Here is a 14,333-nt window from a genome sequence, read left to right as displayed (position 1 = left end):
GCCCCTGAACATTCCCTATGCCTGTTAAGTTTGTTTAAAAGTAGTGGGACCTGCATGCAATAGCATTGATCTAGCCACAGTAAACTAGGCCTCAGTCAATAGGCCCTATCAGCTACTACACAAGTCAGCTAATTCTCGGCAAATGTACTTAAATGCTCTTTTGAAAATGCTTTCATGCTCAGGTCTCTATTCTATGACTTATTGATATATTGACAATGCTACAACAGCCACTGAAATATCCTGTTCAAGTATTCAGCCCTGCAGTCATCGCACATCCAATCTGGGCTCACCACATGACTGGCCGCAGCTAAAACCACTTTTATGATGCTACATTATCCGCAACACTCAGCTGTTTATTATTGGGAGATACTGCATAGATTTTTATAAGGGGTTAAACGTTGCATTTTTAAACTCTGCTTTCGTTGTTATCCGGGACACGGTGGCATGTCTGGACCGCACGGTTTCATGTACAGAAATAGAAAATAGTTATGTGATAATTGATAATTCCTTAAGTAAATTGATGTCACTAAAAAAAAACCTAAAATATTAGTGAACATCAGTATTTAACTTCAAAATAATAATGTACCCAGTGTGATTAGAGGTTTTTTTAGTATTGTCTAGTGGAGTGTTGAATGGAAGACAGTGTGTTATAAATGACAGGACAAAGTATTTACCAATTCGTTTTTTTTGTTTGTTTTTTTTTTTTTTTGCTTCTGTGAAAATTAAAAGATGTTTAAATTTCAGTTGTATTTCTATTATATCATATATACTATTTCTGTTTTGTTCTTTTATTATTTACTATGTTTAATGTATGTTGCCAAGGCAACCCATCAACTCCATCCAGTGCATGCTGCTGTTCAACCTCTTCTCAACCAGCTCCAGACAATCTAGAAATCTGCCGCTGAGCAGCTGAGTCTCATCTGACTCGTGTCTGCGTAAATCCCTTCATGGGTGCTCAGATTACTAAATAATCCCCAGGTGATTTTTTTTCATCTTTAAAATAAAGCGAGCTCTCATTTTCTCAGCTGTGTGACTCCTGTAGTGATACCAATTCTCCACCTACACACACCGCACTCACACATCAGCCACAGTCTAATGCCACTCAGCTCCTCTGTGAACCCACTGAGTTCTACACGCTCACATGATATTTTTTTTCTCTCCACGTGTTCCCGACACATTTTTATTTAGATATTTAATCAACACACGTGACACTTTTAGCACACACACAACGCAGAGCCTCGTCCTTGATTTACACAGAAACCAAGACGTTTAATTCCAGGATCAGTGTTAAATCTTTTAGAGGCAAATGGCTTTGCCCGTTTCTCGTCTCATCTCTAACGGTATTACGGAATGATTAAAGCCGGGCTGACCATAATTAATGAAAGGTCATGAGTGGCCCTAAGAGTAGGATGCAAATGGAAGACATTAAATCTGTAGCCACAGATTAATTTCTGAAAATAGATGAGGGGAAACACTCAAAGCTGTGGCAGCAGGCCATTTCTAACCCAAATTTCTGAGATGTTGAGGACAATAGCCTGAAGGTTGTCTTCTAATTAATTGTCTTCATTTACCACCCTAATACAATGATATGAACAGTTCCATTAATCTAATCATGCAAGCTGAATGGGCCCTGTTGCCGAAACACAGATTACACTCATCCGTTGTGAGCGTATAAATATCAGCTTCACTCTGCCCGTCAGTCAGAAAGGAAATCCCCACAGACTCTCTCTGCTCCACCGTCTCCTCAGCTGAGGGAAAATCTGCTCAGCACCCAGGATGCTGCTCCTGCGTTTCACCAAGCCGTGCAGAGGCACAGTCAGACCCATAGGTGTCACTCTCTACAAGCAGGGAGAGGGCTACTTCTCCCTCACACATTAATGAGGTGCAATGGGGGGAAGGAGCAGAGCTGCATCAGACAGAAACACATGGGGAATGAGGAGAAGGAAAAGAAATATGTGAAGATGACAAAAGCAGATGCTGCGAAGAGGCGACCAGTAAAGATGAGACACTGAAATGGGCCAGATTACCTTCAGATGAGCCGGAGCAAGCGTCCTTTCCCCCTGAAGAGCAGTGATTACACTAATGCTAATCAGACTGACAAGCACAAACGGCCTAATAAATAATTGATGGTAACCACTGCACTTTCCAGTATTCCCTTCCAGACTGTGAAGAAGAGCAGCAACAAGTAATAATAGTCTCCCTAGATGTATTTCACTGGTTCAGGCCTCACCACAACTGGTCCTAGCAAAGGATTAGTCCAATTTAATTAAAACCAAAACCAAAAACAAACAGCGTTTTTGCATCTATCTCCGTGTCATCATTGTTTCTGAAGGACAGCTGAGATGAGCTCCTCCTTGTCCCCGGATTCTAGCATCTGTGAGAGAAGGTTGAGCTCCACGTCTCTCAGGGTCTCCTGTTTGGAGCCGTGTCTCTGCGCTCTCATTACTATCATTATGTTCACTCAGGCTGTTATCATTTTAACCAGGTGTCAGAAGACGGCACTGTAAATCAGAGGTGTGCGTCTTCCCCTGCTTTATCCGGGGCTGGACAGCTTCCTTCTCTTAAGCGCTGCACTGTCGGATAAAAAGAAATCTTATTTCACACTTCACAGACTCTATCTTTTTTCCCCCTGCTTCTTCTTTTGAAAATACCCCCTCCCGCTCCCCCCCAATCATCCCTGCCACCCCTTCCTTATATCAAAGTTGCCCTGACTCCGGACTAGAGGGTGCAAAATGAAAGTGACAGGAGGGTAGCATGGGACAATGAGACACAGGAGCCATGCTGTGGGCTTTCTTTTATTGTGTGCTCCTCATATCAGCACCTCTCTGCCCCGTATGCAAGACCTCCTCTTAAAGAACAACACACAGGAAAGAACACTCCTGCCCTTCATTATACCCGCTTCCACACACACACACACACACACACACACACACACAAACGGCACCCTCACAAGCTAACCTCCCGTAAAACTACAACAGCAGTAAATACGGCCACAAACTGACCAAAGACAAAAAAGGCATTCATTCAAAACTAACAAACAAAAAGCCACGGCATTGGCAGAACTGTTCAAGTCCCAAAAAACCACCACAAGTAAATATTTGGAGTCTATGCAGAGTAAAAAAAAAATATATATATATAAAATCAAATCCAAAATCCTACTCTCACTCTTCCACACACACACACACACACACACACAGAAATGAAGGCTTTCTGTCTCCTCTTTTCTCACTGCTGCTCTCGCTCTCTCCCACACACTTTCTCTCTCAGTAAGGAAAGAAGAGTGAGCTAACTCAGCGCTGCTGGTTGAAGTTACATGTTAGATTCCTGACCTGTCTATTGGACAACATGCTGGCCTCTCCCCGCTGGCCCTGCTCTGACCTCGGGATCTAAATGTGAAAGAATACTTTGTGTCTCCATGGGGCTGAGGGCAAAAGGAGAGCGGAGGAAAGGGGGAGGAGGGTGGTTAGTAGAGAAGGAAGAGGAGCAGGAGGTGGAGGAGGGGTACGGGAGGGCTTGGAGAAGCTAATAACAAAAACTTAAAATGGCCAGTTAATCACAAACAGCAGTGATCACTCACACTGCCATAGAACAATGTCTCAGCTGCTGCTCCCCCAGTGGCTGCAGATCATCATTTAGTCTCCGAGGTTCTTCTGGGAACCACGTCTGATTCACTCGCAAAGACAGTGGTCATTTATAGGACATTCAAAATGTCCAAAAAGTTTAGATGAAATATTAAAAAAAAAGGAGAGAATATTTTCTACTATTCCTTTGTGGGCTGATGCTTAGTAAATTAGAAACTGTTATTAATCTGCAAGCAATAAATTAATTTTTCCTTGCTAAGTGCGATCTCATGGGAATTGTCACTAATTAGAAATACTTTCTTGTTAAAGTGGCTTGTTTAGATACATTACAAATAAAATGAAAGAAAAAGAAATCTCTGTGCGCTCCAATTCTTCTCTTTGTGTTTGAAGAAGAAGAAGATCTAGTTAAATGTGCCTTCACAGAGAGTGAGCATTCAGGGACTGCTCACTCTTCTGCCCTGACACTGACTGACACACACACACACACACACACAGACCAGTACGGACTCTCTTCAGTGTCTAAGACGATGGCCACTCACTTCCACACATTATTTTCACAATGCATTTTGAAGGCTGTTCATTTTCCTCCCAGGATAGCAGTCTAAAAGGCGGGGGTGGGGGGGTGGGGGGGGTGACCAGACCATCACTGGGCAGTGCAGTCTTCCATCTACTCCGCCTGAGGGACACTGTTGTTCAAAGAAAGTCACTCTGTCTCTTTGTCACCCCCCCCCCCCCCCGCTATGTATTTGTGCTCATCATCCTCCCAAAGTTGCCCTCTTTAAAATCAGACTCTTTTATTAATGTTTGTTTTTCTTTTCTCTCTCCAACTAACAATGCCTGTACCTATATGCAGCCCTACAAAGGGATGGGTTAACAAAGTCTGTGTGTGTGTGTGTGTGTGTGTGTGTGTGTGTGTGGTGGGGGGAGTGCTAAAAAGGTTCCTGAAAAGGAGAGAAGAAGAAAAAACTCACCACTGTCAGGAAGGGCAATCGCATCAACTCTGAAATATTCACCAGTGGCTTGGAAAATGCGATGGTACAGTTATGACAGGCAGACACAGGCAACACCCCCCCCCCCCACACACACACACACACACACCCTCCACTCTATTCCACAACTCCCCCTCCCCCCCCCCCCCCCCCCCGCCTCTCTCTCCATCAGGGCGGAAGCATGGTGGACACACTGAATATGTATAACTGGGAAAATGTATTGATTTTTCATTTGGCAATAAAACAGGACACACACACAAAAAATCATATAACCTGAAACTGTCAGAGCTCTTTTGTTCATAGCTCATCTCTCCTGATGTTTGGTTTGAGCCACAAACTCTCTTTAATTACCAGGTACAGTGAGGCTTCAGAGGCTTCCTCCACAGAGACACAGCCACATACAGCCTGCTGGGCTTAACAAGACAGCCCACATCTATTATATATGACATACACCCAGCAGCTTTTGTTTTATATCTGACTAATAAGCACGTTGGATATGACTGTACCCACGGCTTGTTTAGTTATTAGACCGAGGTTCCCTGCAAAAAAGCTGTCTCGATGAAAAATGTGGAAAAGAATGTATGTAAGTAAAAGGTGGACGTGCTTTTCCTGAAGCGCTTCTGCTTACCTTGAAATGTACGGCCCCAAGTTTCCCTGGGTAACCGCTCCGCGAGTGTGTGCACGCTCCTGTACCTGTTTGTCCATTAACAGGTACTTATCTGTTTATCTCTCCTTTTAGGAACTGCAGCCCAGAACAGACTGTCTGAAAAAGACCTCTGTCTGTCGATTTATTGAATGCACCATTTGCATATCTTTGTAGTGCATCCATCTGCCTTTGGACTGTTGTGTGGTAGTATTAGCTAAGAAAATCAATGTTGCCATGGCTGGATGTATGTAGCACCTACGCCGGCGCGTGTGAGGAGTCGGGCTTACTCGCTCCTATTTACATGAGTCTGAGGCTTCCCTGCCGCTCCTTCAATCCTTGTAAACTTTCTAAGTACACACAAACACTTTCTCAGCACGTTCCCTCGGAGCGCACTGGTTCGCCATCACTCTCCGTGGTCGCGGTTCCTCCCTGACTCCGTCCACAGCCCTGCTCCTGACCGACTGTTTGTTTATGAAAGCGCACACAAGATAAAACAGAATATGTCAAGGCTATGAATACCAATTTTAGGCTAATCAATTTATTTAAAGTATAAAATATAGAGTATCATTGATTTGTTTGCTTTAAAAACTTTTAACATCTTGATAGGTTCTGATGTTTCAGGACACTCACGAGTGGAGGATCTACATCCACGGCTGCGGCGAAGTTGAAAAAAGAACATTTATAGGAGTGTGTTTACGGATCTTAGAATGGATATAAATGTGACTGTTCCAGACTGTAGTGAACACACAGGCCAAACTTTCCTCTAACAACCACCTCTGCTGGTTGCTCATAGCTAACTGCTAAAGAAATCCAATGATTACCGTGCCCCACACTGTAGAACGTCCATAAAACAGCGACCACTTGTTAAGGAAAACTCCTACCTCCATCCATTCTGTTTCTAATACAAATCAAACACACTTAGCTTTCCTTCACCATTTGTCTTTCTTTCACTTCTTCTTTGCATAGCCCATCCATTACTTTCACATGAAATATGAAAAGGCAATATCCTCTCTGTGTTTGTACTGAAGCGTAATGCGATTGTGCTGTCATTTATAGGAAATAATCGCAAACCTCTCTTTCATTTTCCAGTTCAAATAACCATGAAAAATTAGCCTTCAATGTCAGGGAGGACAACAAAGGGATGCAAACAGACTATTGCCTCAACACCGTGCTTGACATTTCTCCCTAATAGGAAAAAGGGAGGTTGCTTTCTATCCTTTGTTTTCAATCTTTTTCTTTCTCTAACCTCATCTTTTCCCCTAATTAAAAAGTTCTGCACTCAGATCTTCGTAAATCTTCCCCGCATCTTTATTCAGAGCGCAGAGGAAGGATTGGAGGGTTAGAAAACTCTGATTCCGCGCACACTGCGCCCACCCTCATCATTAGCACCCTCACCGTCTCCCAATGGCTACTGCTGGAGAGAGATGTCGCCAGACAAACACTATGGGGCCTGGGTCGCCGTGACTACCGTCCAGCAGCCAGATAGATAAATAATTCAAAAGCTATCAGACTCCCTGGCAGCAGAGCAGTCCCAAGAACACACACTTAGGACACAGCTTGTAAAAGCCTTTCTAACTGATCAGCATTTAGCCCTTACAAATGATGTACAACCAGATGTCTGTACAAGACCCCACACAATTAGCAGTAGTCAGAGGATCCTTTTAATTTAGAGATTTTTTTTTCCAGCGTGAGCAGGAAAGTAATGGTAATTGCTTTCTGTAATACTGCCATTAAAGGCTTAATAGACAGGTTGTTTTCCACTGTAATTATGTACAAAATAATCAACTGACTTTGCGGTGCAATTATTGAAGATGCATTTAACCAGGTTTATTTTTTTGCTTAGCACCAATAAGTACAGAGAAAGAGAAGAAAACTGAATATCAATACTGCGGTCACTGACGGTAAAGTGCGTTTTAATGTATGCCGATCACTGTGGAAAAAAATAAAGCAGGTAATAAGGGCACGTCTGAAAATAAATGTAGAAGTTGATGTTTAGCAGTGAAGTGCGTAATAAGCTGTGTATTTTCCTGAGGCCTCAGACCGTGTGCCACAGATGTCTCGCAATTCTTGCAATCATCTCATTTTCTATGCACTTCTTCTAATGCATTCATTAATATGACATAATTACAGCAGCATCGTTGTTTATTTTATCATTCATTACACCTTACGGTCTTAATTAGAAAGTCAGATGATGGTGTGTGACGCGCAAACTAAACCAGCATCACAACTAATCTCTGCTTTATATTCAAACTATATTAATCTGAGCAGAATCACTATCTCCACTAGCTCCAAGGTCACAGTTTCACTGCTCATAGAATTTAAAACTAAAAATAGTCTGTGATAATACCTGAGGGAGACGACCTACAGTTTGACCTGCGTAAACTCCCACATTGTTTTTATTTTTTCAACTGTAAATATTTGAATGAGTGGTTTTACTACCTGGAGTGTCTGAGCCTGGGGTAGAATTGGACACTTCTGTTTGATAAACGATAAACTAAGTAATAGTCAAAATAGATATTCAGCGTTAAACATTGACATGACGACACGCTGTTCAGGAGTTAAAAGCCCATAGAGAGGTAGAAGTGGGCTGCCCACGGTGCTGCTCTCCAGAGGGAGAGACTTGGAGTGATTACAGTCCTACGCTACAACTCAGTTATCTTTGGCTCGGCCACAGGAGCGGAAAACCATGAAAGGGCAAAGAAAAAAGAGGGGGGAAAAAAGTTAACTGATGATGTGGCTGTAAAATGACTACCATGTCCACCATGACACCAGTACTGAGCAGTGTGATCCGACTGGAACAACTACGCGGACTCCATTATTGGGACGACACAACAGGCGATTACTTTACACAGTTTTAATGGTAAGCGGTGAAGAATTGCAGAATTGGTGAGAAGTTGGATTTTCCAACAGTTCCAATTCCTCTTCCTCCTCCGTCTGGGTTTATTGCTGACTGTGCATGTTGACATGTCAATGAGAAGGTTGGCCAGGGTTGGTGTAGTCTCCCTACAGTGTGGCCCAGTTTGACCAAGCCTGCTGCCAGAGTAGTTGCTAAGCTAAATCACATCCTGTGTGTGTGTATGTGTGTGTGTAGAAAGCACAGCTGTAGCTGTTAGTGTTGCCGTTGTTTTCATAATGGACGCCCTTATTGTCCTTGCTGCAGAAATCTCTTCTCACTCATTAGGCAGAGGTTGTAGAGTTTGGGGGTGAGAGTCCAATAAAGAAAAAAATTAATTATTCATCTCAGCGGTTGGTGTTTGGGTGCAGCTCTGGGGCCTTAAGCAGGGACTCTGACTAACAGAGGACTGCCTCTGGAGGACTGGAGGAAAAAACAATTGAAAAAAATTTGTTGTGCTGTAGTAGGTGTCAGTAACCACGTGAAAGCAAACAGCAATCAGCAAACGAATCATTAAAACACGCCACCTACAACAATGGGCTCACACAGTCTCTATGGGTTTATGGGCCGCCCCCTGTGAATTGATACAACGTCTGAAAGATTCAACAGAATCTTCATGCGTTTACTCCAAGACTACATCCACATGGTTTTGTTTTCACCTGAAAACAATGGCTGCTCACAAGTCATCTATGCTTGTCATCATCAACGTCAAAATATATATTGTTTTAATACTTTAGTCTATAGATTACAGTAAGGTCGGTCACATATTAGTTCAGCTGAGTAGGTTCACATTCCTCTAAAAATGGCCTTTTCAGTAACATCTAATATTGGACACCAAAATGACTGGTAGATGTTTATTGTCTGAATAACAAAGTGAGAAGTTATGGTCCCTGTAAACCCATAGCCCTGACTCAGAGACAGGGTTTGATTTAATCAGGTATAAACCTAAAAACATGTCACACGGCCATATTTCCTGTCCATCCAGAATCAAAGGCTGTTCTGATGTTTTTAAACTAAACACAAACAGGTTTAAAACACTGCATCTCTAAAGAATTGTATATTGTGACAACTTAATATGAATGTGGACGTTGTCTATACAGGTTTGGGGCATAGTCCAGACGCAGCTCCTCCTCTTTGTACTGTCATGGCTGCTGTTGGCTTCAGCCAGGACCAGTGGCCTCCTGAGAAGGGCTGTGATAAGAATTCATTTCTTCCTATTATGTGGCCTTGTCCACCGCCTCAGTTCATCAGTTCAGTGGAACCAAGTCAATGAAAGGGTCTGTAATGAAGCAATCAGATGCAGCCTGGTTCTCTGGTCCCACAACTCCATCCTCAACACCCAGACCCTAGCTCCCAGTGCGGGCTGTGGGTTGAGGTGGTGGAGGGTTGAGGGGGTGAAAGGACAGCATGGAAGCATTAATTCAAGACCCTGCCTTTCATATATACTGGAAGATGAGCTGCTGTCACATGTGCTTCACACCAGGTCTGTCGCCCCCTGCAGGTCCAGGCCTCATCCATTTTTAGACAGAGTCCTCAGTAAAAGCAGACTGTTATATTGCCAATAAACCAGAAGTCAGGTTTTCTGTAGGATGTTAGACTTATATTGGTTTTAATGAAAGTATCTTTCTTCACCTCCCACTATTCACAGCTAACCTTCTGACATCCCTGTGTCGAGGACAATCTTTTATTTCCTGCTTTTTGGATGTTGCATAAAACGTGCTGCTGCAATTGGTCCTGCACAAAGAAGCCTGTGTGTGTGATCTAAATCAATGAATTAACGTGTCCATGCAAGTCCTCTTCTGTATGTACCTCTTTACATCTCCATGATTACAATCAAGACTTCAAATCAAACCGAGTTGAGCTACAAAAACCAAACCTGTGACCGAGACCTAAAACACAAGAAACTAAAAACTAAATCTGGGACATTTTTCCACATATAGAGCAACAGTTTTGTCCTGGCTAACAGATCTAATAGAGCATTTGTACTGGTATCGGCTGAATCTTTAACTCCATCTCTACAGTCTCCTCTAGGCGGCCTCCCTTTACCTTGTGCCAGTTTTGGCAGAAAGACCCTGCAGCTGGATTCTACCTGACAAGAGCTCCTTAACAAGCAGCAGTCATTAACCCCAGGAGCAGGCAGCTGCCATGTGATGTAGTGCACTCGGCCTGCTGCAGAAGGGCCCTATTGATCTCAGACATACTTGGTGCCTTACTGGATGTTTATAATCAATATGCAAATGGCCCGCGGCATTGATTCAATATTAATTTTCAATTAGGGAATCCTCGGGGGGTTCTGAGGGGTCAATACAGAACCATTCAGAGCAAAGGCTTGAGCAAGTTGCAGGCATTGACGTTCCTCTACCCAAGACAACTTACTTACTGTTTATTTAGCCTGCCCTGCTGTAAGACCCGATTAAGGCCTGGGATAATAGGCAGAGAGACAGATGGGCCTTTCTACACTTCTGCAACACCCATTACATAAACTGGATTTTACTCTAAAGGGCCAAAGTCATCATCTCACATTCATTCTCTCACTTCCCTTTGTTTAACTGAATTAGTTCAGATGTAAACAATAACTTCTGAACACCAGTTTTGGTTTGAACTGGTCAGAAGCGGCTCTACCAGGGTGAGAGGAAAAGAGAACCGAGATAAACAACCGCCACCGTTTGCAGTCACTAGTACTTAAATATACGGCTAAATTAACACGCTCAAGTGATACTTGTGCTCTATAGGACTGCGCTAATGTTTTCTGACAAGGATCGCAATTAATAAAACCAACCGTAGCCTGTGTGTCACATAATGAAGAAAAAGCACTTACTGTAAATGTGTGAAAGTAAAACATGGAGGGCGCAGCCCTAATGACCGCTCCGACATGTTTCTGTTTCCAAATCCAGACTCAGTTCAACACTGTCAACACTCTTTGCTTAGCTAACAGTAGCCGTAGAAGCTTTAAGGCAAAAATAAACTGTTTAATTCGAAACATAAAACAATAGCACTGATTTATTAGCCTGCTGTTATTTATGTACAGACAGTGTGTCTATGGGATGGAGCTGTGGTTTGTTTCTTGGCTCAGACTCGTTGGCATGCATCTCTTTGTTGTAACTGTCAAGTCAATCAGGGTTTTGTGGCTGTGGACACACTCGGCACATACTTTTTTCACCACACGAACAACAGTGCACATAACACACGCACACACACACACAATTAAAGATGTAGCAACTGCTGAGTTATTACAAGTATGTTTGATAAACTAACATCATTGGCGAAACGGAATCATTCCTGGCGCCGGTGAGTGGATTTCTGAGGCCTTGGCAAAAAAAAAAAAAAAAAAAAAATAGACCAATTTGTAAGGGAACAGTGAAACAGCCATGGCGTAATTATATTCCAATACTCTTACAATAACTTTTTTCCTCCAAATGTCCTTTGTTAGACCCCCTGGATTTACTACACAATAGTTTTTGTTGCGTTGTGAATAGACTGAGCTGAAGTGCAGTTAATTCAGACAGCAGTAACGAAGCAGCCTGAGTACAACACAGATAACCTGGTCGGACTATTTGCTGCATTTTTCTTTTTTTTCCTGCAGATGCACTGCCTGAAGTAATTGGTTTAGGGATAACATTAATTACCACATTGCTCATTAATGAATGAAGCCTTTATTGGTTCCATTGATCACCAGGACCTGTTAGCCATCATCCTAAGCAATGGTGGATGTAACAAGCTTACATATTGGCATATCAATTAATGCAATCAATTTCTGTCAAGCAGTTAGCATTTCCCCTGCTTCTAGCCCACGCTTGTCCAATCGGCCCATCTTTCTCTCTTATCATGTATCTGCATGGCTGAGACAAAATAACCGGTGTGAGCCTAAAGTTTCCTAAGAGATTTGCTAATTGCTCCTTAATTAGTTACAGTAGATTGATTCATCTTATGTGGAAGTGTGAGTGTTTGACAACTGCAACTTGTGAAAGAAGTAATTGGGAATTACAGGACCCCAAAGTACAGAAGGAGATATGTAACATGAACACAGAGTGATGATTTTTAGTTCAATTCATTCTACTGTATATGCATGCTGACAAATAACCAACAGCTTGCTTTCGAGCAACCATTTCTCGACCCACCGATCACAAATGTATCTAAATATAATCTCTTCAGAACTAAAAGACTATATCAAAGGTTATGTTTCTACTTCCCCTTTTCAGTGACTGCGCTGTTGCCTTTAAAGAGTCACTGGGTAAAACCAGGCAGGGTTCAGTAACTGAGAGCACATCATGACCAAGTGGAGGGATTTACTTTTTACAGAACTTCATTTGACAACACTCATCCCCCTCCACGCCTAAGACCACCATTAACGTGACGCCTGGTGTAACCTGGCCATCTCCAGTTCTGTTCCAACAGAAGCACTGAAGTGCTGATCCAGCTGAGGAGACACAAGGTTCTTAGAACACAGGCTGGTACTCTGTCATCTGGAGCCATACTTTAAAGACGGGGGGAGTGCTTTTAACATAGAGGTTTGAAGGGTGAGGGGCTGTGTTTGTGACCATAGCCAAGAAATATATTAGAAAATGATGGCATATTTTGTAATATGCATAATTGTAATATCAGTGAGCAGGGCTTATAAATGTACTACAAACGAATAAAAAAAGTGTAATTATATAATTTAACTGTATAAATATGTTTAATATTATTGAAGACATTAGCCGGTGTCGTTTTCTCAAACAAAAACAACCACCTCTGCTAACGTAGCGACCGTTAACATCCGACACAGAGTGTACATTTGACCGGCTGTGAGTGCAAGTGTCTCTGAAGACCACACATTTCCTGGACAGTGTCATGTGCTGCCTGGCAGATCAGACGTACAGGCACTTATCCAGACACCTCTATCCCTACATGACGCAGGACCTCCTGCAGGCCCCCTGAGTAATGCACAAGTGGGCTGAGCAATTAACAATTTCATGCTGATTGCCTGGAGCATGTTTTGCTATGCCATAAAGATAATAGCATGAAGGGTGCAGTGGCGACAGCCCTCTATCCCCCCCTCACCCACCCAATCTCCCCCTCTCTCTAACTTCCATCTCCTACGTGCATTTCACATGTTGCAGTGGCCGCTTCACCTGCTTCATTCATTAAAGACAATCTCTCTGCTAACAGAATGCATTTAAGTGAGAAAATATATAAATATAAAACGTCTCCCTGAAGAGTAAACAGGGAAGATTATTAAAGGGAAGGATAAAACCACAGTCCTGGTCTCCCACTGGCTTCTTGATTTGAAAGTCTAATTTGGCAACTGCACACAACAGGCATGTAGGTAGACAAAACAAACAGACAAACTGAGCACGCTCAGAGTGGCTGCTCATGACGCGTCTTAACCTCTTGCATTTTCTCCATTAGGGCGGGACAGTTGTCCAGTCTGAGCTTGGATGAGGTGGATAAAGAATATCAAATAAATAAGAAAACATTTCTGGATTTTGTCTCCTGCGACATTTTACCTACAGTAACATTTGTACATTAACCTCTGAAAAAAGCAAATGATTTGAATATCTTAAGTTTAAAACTTTGTATTTCGGTGCACAGTACCTGAAGGAAAACACACACACACATACACAAAAAAAAAAATCAGTTGCTCTCATTAGAAGTCCCTTTTCCAGCAGAAATCACACCATCTGTATTAGCCCTGAAATGGTTCATGTTTGGGCTGAAGTGCTGCCTTGATATCACTAATGATGTTCCTAAGTTAATGAATGTAGCCTTCATTAATGTGAGGATGTGTCTGTAGATCAAGACTGAGTGAAAATGTACGATGGAAACGGATGGATGGATAGACTTTTTCATTGTTCTTGTTTGAAAAGGACATAAATATATTCATAGCTTTACAAACAAGATTGACCGTGTGTTGAACCAGACAAAGTATTACATATGTTTTTAATGTTATCCTTATGAAATATTTTTCCAGAAGAGGGGGAGAAGAACACATTATATTCTATATAATATTATATTAAATAATAATAATATTTGTTCAAATTCATATGTGGAAAACACAAATAAATGAGTCTCACCATTCACACAGTAACATATTTATTATTATCAGTCTACCCCCATGGCCGTGGTTTTAATGTGAAAACCAAGCCTAAGGAGAAGCTATGGACAAAGGGTTGCAGCACCAGCCCCCACTGGCCTGTGCTCTCTGACCCCCCCCCCCCCCACCCCCTAACACCCATGAGCGGCGC

General features: G+C 42.5%; 1 protein-coding gene across 1 annotated transcript in view; it reads right to left on the bottom strand.

The window, feature by feature from the left end:
* zfhx3b (zinc finger homeobox 3b) overlaps nt 1–14,333 on the bottom strand; it is a 126,543-nt gene that overhangs the window by 25,709 nt on the left and 86,501 nt on the right. The gene's annotated exons all lie outside the window — the stretch shown is intronic.

The sequence above is a fragment of the Cynoglossus semilaevis genome, chromosome 5 (genome assembly GCF_000523025.1).
Source record: "Cynoglossus semilaevis isolate Cse_v1.0 chromosome 5, Cse_v1.0, whole genome shotgun sequence".
NCBI classification, from domain to species: Eukaryota; Metazoa; Chordata; class Actinopteri; order Pleuronectiformes; family Cynoglossidae; genus Cynoglossus; species Cynoglossus semilaevis.
The sequence above is the reverse complement of the archived record's forward strand: the minus strand, read 5'-3'. Positions and strand labels throughout refer to the sequence as shown.